The sequence below is a fragment of the Ursus maritimus genome, unplaced genomic scaffold (assembly GCF_017311325.1).
Source record: "Ursus maritimus isolate PB19 unplaced genomic scaffold, ASM1731132v1 scaffold_7, whole genome shotgun sequence".
NCBI classification, from domain to species: domain Eukaryota; kingdom Metazoa; phylum Chordata; class Mammalia; order Carnivora; family Ursidae; genus Ursus; species Ursus maritimus.
The window spans coordinates 29,361,517-29,367,427 of record NW_024426885.1 but is presented as its reverse complement, the minus strand read 5'-3'; the positions used below and the strand labels follow the sequence as shown (position 1 = coordinate 29,367,427).

The window sequence follows — 5,911 nt, the reverse complement described above, 5'->3', positions numbered from 1 at the left end:
GGCCCCAGGGAGCGGCGGTCGGACTGAAGGCTAGGCCCACGTATCGGCTCGCCGCCCTACCCCGCCCAGGCGCCCGGGCTCAGCGGGCGCGCTTCCGCGTGCGATCACGTGACCGCTTGCGTCAGCGCCCCGCCCAGGGGAGGGGCTGGAAGCGGGTGCCGGGTCCGTGGGTTCGAGTCCACCCCCCGCCAGGCGTCGCCTATGCCGGCCGGGCCTTTTGCCCCGCTCCACCTCCCGGCCGCTCCAGTCGGGGCTCCTGCCGTTCCGCGGCCGCTTTCCTCCCGTCGTCGAGGAACGCGCGGAGGCCTGCGGAGTTGGGAGTGCTGCCCGCCGCCGTCAGGGGCACCTGCGGCGTCCGCCACTGGGCTTGACCCTCGGCGGGCTGTAGCTCAAGCGATTACCCACCGAGGCACTAGGGACATGTCCATTGTCGCCCCGTTTCACACTGGGGGAAAGCAAGGCCCAGAAAGAAGAAATAATTCGCAAAGGGCCCGAGTTAGGATAAGAGCCCCGGTCTCCTGGCTCCCGCGCGGCCCTTTCCAACCCTCTGGCTTTGCTGAACCGCAGTTCCCGAGCGAGAGCAGCGTGGACTGTTTTCCGTGGCCTGGGGAGAAGTCAGCCCGCAAAAGGGCCCGGCTGCCCCCACAGTGCCAACGGTGGAATTGCTTTATAAACGTTCTCAATCCATTTGGGAGGCGGGGTGCACATTAGGGGCTTTGCGTAGAACCTTGTTTTCAAGATTTTCTTAAATTGTGCGTTTGGAGTGGCTGAAGTGCGGGGCTGCTGATGAGGATCATGGAACGGAGTAAATCACCTCCCAAGTCACCCCTCATTCCCTTGGCGCTGCCTGGGGGCTTTGGGCGCAGCTCGGCAGGGCATGAGTTGTGGGGACTGGCGGGGGCCCTGCAGATTGCACACCCCCTGGAGAAAGGCAGGGACCGGGAATTAATGCCCCCACGGCCCGCAGACAAAGCGAGCATCACTACCCCAACTGTTCCCTCCCGCCCGCCCGCTCACCTTAGGGCCTGCAGCTTCCAACTCGCCCTCTGCTGTGCAGACCCGGGACAGGCATCGCTCTCCGCAGCCCACAGTTGACATTGGTCTGGCTGTGCGCTCTTCCTCCTGCTATTTTCACTCCCCTGGTTTCTCTCCTCTGTCAGACTCTTCATAAGCACGAATTTCAGTGGTTGAATAAATTCCATCAAACAGATATGCTGCCATTCTTCCCTCTGACTGCTAGTAGTTTCCACTTCCCACCGGCACTGTGGGAGGAGGGTCCCAATGCTCCACATCTGCGCCAACCCTTGTTATTGTCTGTTTTTATTTAGCCGTCCTAGTGGGTGTGAAGTGGTGTCTCCTGATTTTGATTTGTTTTCCTAATGACTAATGGGGTTCAGCATCTGTTCGTGTGCTTTTTGACCATTTATATATCTTCTTTCAAGAAATGTCTGTTCAATTCCTTTGCCCATTTTAAAATGGTCTTTTTATTATCAAATTGTAAGAGTTCTTTATACATTCTGGATATAAGTCCCTCAGTAGATCTATGATTTGCAAATCCCCCCCCCCCCATTGTGTGGTTTGGTTTTTTGCTTTCTAAATGGTATCACTTCTGGCACAAATGTTTTCAATTTTGATTTAATCCAATATACCCATCTGTAATTATATCCAGGCTTTTGTGTCCACATAAGTTTTTATTTTACTTGGGTAAATATTTAGGAGTAGGATGATGGGGCTGTCTGATAACTAACTGTACGGTGTGGGCTGTATGGTAAAGTGCCTGCACCATCTTACACCCCTGATAGCACTGAGAGTTTTCACTGCTCCGTAGCCTCCTGAGCACTTGGCATTGTCCTTTCTTAATTTTAGCCGTTCTAGTAGGTATATGGTAGTATCCCATTGGGGTTTGAATTTCCGTTTTCCTAAAGACTAATGACGTTGAACTTCTTTTCATGTGTTTACATGCCATGTGTAAAATGCTGAAATCATTTGCCCATTTTAATGTTGCTTTTTATTATTACGTATATGATTTCTTTATGTATTTGGATATGAATTCTTTATCAGATATGTTTTCCTTTTTTTTTTTTTTTTTTGCCAGCCTGTGGCTTTATCTTTTCATTTTCTTTATAGTGGCTTTTGAAGAACAGAAATTTTTGTGCTTTTGTGCCACTGTCTAAAACATCTTTGCCTAAACCAGGGTCACAAAGATTTCCTCCTGTTTTCTTCCAGAAGCTTCATAGTTTGTTTTGCACTTAAGCCTATGATCCATTTCAAGTTGATTTTTGTAGAAAGTGTGAGAGAAATGTTCAGGTGCATTTTTTGGCGTATAGATATCCCATTTTTCTAGCACCATTTGTTGAAAAAGTATCCTTTCTGCATTGAATTACATTGACACATTTGTCTCAAATAAATTGACTATAAATATGCAGACCTATTTCTGGATTCTCCATTCTGTTCAATACGTTCAGGTGGATTCAGGTCACACCAAGGATTTTATTGATTTTCCTCAAACAGCTTTTGGTTTCAACAATTTTCATCGGTTTTTCTGTTTTTAGTTCACCGATTTCTGCACTATTTCCTATTTCCTTTCTTCTGTTTACTTTGGATTTAATTTGTCCTTCTTGTTTTAGTTTCTTAGGGCAGAACCTGACCCATTGATTTGAGACCCTTTGTCTTTTTTTCTAACAAGGGATTTGCTGCTATAAATTTCCCCCAAGGTACTGTTTTCTCAGCACCCACAATTTTTGATATGTTTTATTTTCATTTTCAATGAGTTCCAAATGCTTTCTAATTTCTCCTTTGATTATTTTTTGGGCTCATGGATTATCTAGAAGCGTGGGATTAATTTCCAACTATTTGATGGTTTTCCAGGTATCTTTCTGTAATTGGTTTCTATTTCAATTCCATTTGGCCAGAGAATATGCTTTGTGTGACTTGAGTCCTTTTAAATTTATTGATGGCCTACGATATGGTCAATCTTGGTGAAAGTTCCAGGTGTACTTGAAAATAATATACATTTTTCTTTTGTTGGGCTGAGTGATCTATAAATGCCAATTAGGCCAAGCTGGTTGATAGGAACATTTAAGTCTTCTCTCGCCTTAATGATTTTCTGTGTACTTATTCTATCAAATATTGAGATAGTGATATTGAATTCTCCAACTATAATTTTGAATTTGCCTATTTCTCCTCATGGTTCTGCCAGGTTTTGCTTCATATATTTTGAAGCTCTGTTATTTGATGCATAAACATTATGATTGCTACATTCTCTTAATGAATTAGCCCCTATGTCATTCTAACATTACCTTTTAATCTTTGACACTGTTCATTGCACTGAATCCGCCTTGAGAGTAGTGTAACCACTACGGCTTTATTTTGATTGATTAACATGGCGTGTGGAAGAGTTCAGGACATGCAACCCCTAATATGCCACTTTGGTATACTCGTTACTATGAGCCACAGGCACTTGTGTTTCAGCAGGTGCAAGAAGGGCATGCTGGCCTTCCCTTTTCTTTCTGCAAGCAGGACATGAAACTCCCATGGGAAAGATATCCTCCCTTTTCCAGGAGGACAGGAATGTTCTTCTCACCAGACAAGGGGACTCTAGGCAGAGAGAAATCTGTAAAAACAGACTGGGTTAAAATAACTTATCTTTCTGTAGTCTCCGCGTATGGTTTAGTTACTTTTCCACAATCGCCACTTTCTTCAACCTAGTATATAAGCACTTAGGCCTGGCCAGTTCTTCAGATCTTCTTTCTTGTGGGGGCTCCCCTGTACATGTTAAAACGTACTAAATAAAATCTCTGTGCTTTTCTCCTGTGGACTCTGCTTTCTGTCAGCCTCAGCCGGAGACTCTGAGAGGGTAGAGGTGACATTTTACCTCCCCTGCATTACGTAATCTCCCATCGTTTACTCTCAGTCTACTTGTGTCTTCATTTGTAAAACACATGTTTTTTTGTAGGCAGCATATAGCTGGGTCTGATTTTTTATCCAGACTGACAATCTCCGCCAGATGGAATTGTCAGATTGTGTGGGAAGAACAACTCACGAGTAATGTGATTATTACTATGGTTTAAAGTTTATTGGTCATTATCTTGCTATTTGTTTCGCATTTGTCCCATCTTTTCTTTGTCCCCTTTTCCCTCTTTGCATGCCTTTAAAAACCTTTATCGAGTACTTCTATGATTCCATTTGATCTCCTTTATTGGCTTCAGGACCAGGACTGGGGTGGGGAGAATGAGACACTCACCTTGAGTGCAGTTTAAAGGGTTGTCAAAAAATGTGGTAATGGATTTAATACTATTTTAATCAGTGTTTTTAAAAGTCGAAACTAATGCAAAAAATCCACGATGAACAAAATATCAAAGTTTTAAATATAAACACGATCAGTATTTCCGATTTTCTTTTGACCTCATGCTCCAGTATAGCTCAACATAACGTTATTACTGTGGGTCACAGCTTTCTGCTTCATGTACACACACACGTGTACGTGCACACACACACGTGCACACACACACGTGCACACACACGCACACGCACACACACACATGATTAAATATCAGTTTAAAATGTATGCATCAAATTTCATTTAGGTGAAATTTGTTAATTGTATTGTCTAAATTTTCTATTCTTTCTGATTTGGTCTGCCTTTTCTCTCATCTTCTGACAGAAATGGGTTTAGGATCTCCTATCATGATTGTGAATTTGTCTTTTCCCGTTTTATTTCTGTGAGGCTTTGCTTTACGGATAGCGTTTGTCATTAGGTGCATGCAAATTTAGAACTTTTACTGTTAAAAATTCTTTATAAAATGTCCCTCTCCGGGGCGCCTGGGTGGCACAGCGGTTAAGCGTCTGCCTTCGGCTCAGGGCGTGATCCCGGGGTTATGGGATCGAGCCCCACATCAGGCTCCTCCACTGGGAGCCTGCTTCTTCCTCTCCCACTCCCCCTGCTTGTGTTCCCTCTCTCGCTGGCTGTCTCTATCTCTGTCGAATAAATAAATAAAATCTTTAAAAAAAAATGTCCCTCTCCATTATTAACAGTACTTTTTGTTTTACAAAAGTATTTACTGTCTCATATCAACATTACCTTTTGTTGCATGGCGTATCTTTTTTAAATCGTTTTACCTTCTTATATTTTAGATGTTTCTTTTTAAATGGCATTTAGTTGGGCTTTGTTTCTTTTTATCTCATCCGACAATCTTTGTCTTTTATTGGAGCATTCTATTTACATTTTATAACATTACAAATAAACTTGTGTTCAAATCTATCATCTGACTATTCTCTATTTGTCCCACCTGTCCTCTGTTATCTTTCTTTCTTGCTTGCTTTTAGATCAATTAATTTTTGTTTTGATTCCACTCTCCCCCTTGCTCCCGTCCACTTAGAAATAATACACTCTTTCTTTTTTTATTTTATTTTATTTATTTATTCGACAGAGATAGAGACAGCCAGCGAGAGAGGGAACACAAGCAGGGGGAGTGGGAGAGGAAGAAGCAGGCTCCCAGTGGAGGAGCCTGATGTGGGGCTCGATCCCATAACCCCGGGATCACGCCCTGAGCCGAAGGCAGACGCTTAACCGCTGTGCCACCCAGGCGCCCCGGAGAGGGACATTTTATAAAGAATTTTTAACAGTAAAAGTTCTAAATTTGCATGCACCTAATGACAAACGCTATCCGTAAAGCAAAGCCTCACAGAAATAAAACGGGAAAAGACAAATTCACAATCATGATAGGAGATCCTAAACCCATTTCTGTCAGAAGATGAGAGAAAAGGCAGACCAAATCAGAAAGAATAGAAAATTTAGACAATACAATTAACAAATTTCACCTAAATGAAATTTGATGCATACATTTTAAACTGATATTTAATCATGTGTGTGTGTGCGTGTGCGTGTGTGTGCACGTGTGTGTGTGCACGT

At 43.4% G+C, this 5,911-nt stretch overlaps 1 long non-coding RNA gene across 1 annotated transcript in view; it reads left to right on the top strand.

Moving 5' to 3' along the window:
• Nucleotides 1-119: 119 nt before the first annotated feature.
• The window catches only part of LOC103675712, an 8,887-nt gene continuing 3,095 nt past the window's right edge, over nucleotides 120-5,911 (top strand). Inside the window, exon 1 of the long non-coding RNA XR_571899.2 lies at nucleotides 120-805. This is a non-coding gene — a long non-coding RNA (uncharacterized LOC103675712). The remainder of the gene's footprint in view (nucleotides 806-5,911) is intronic.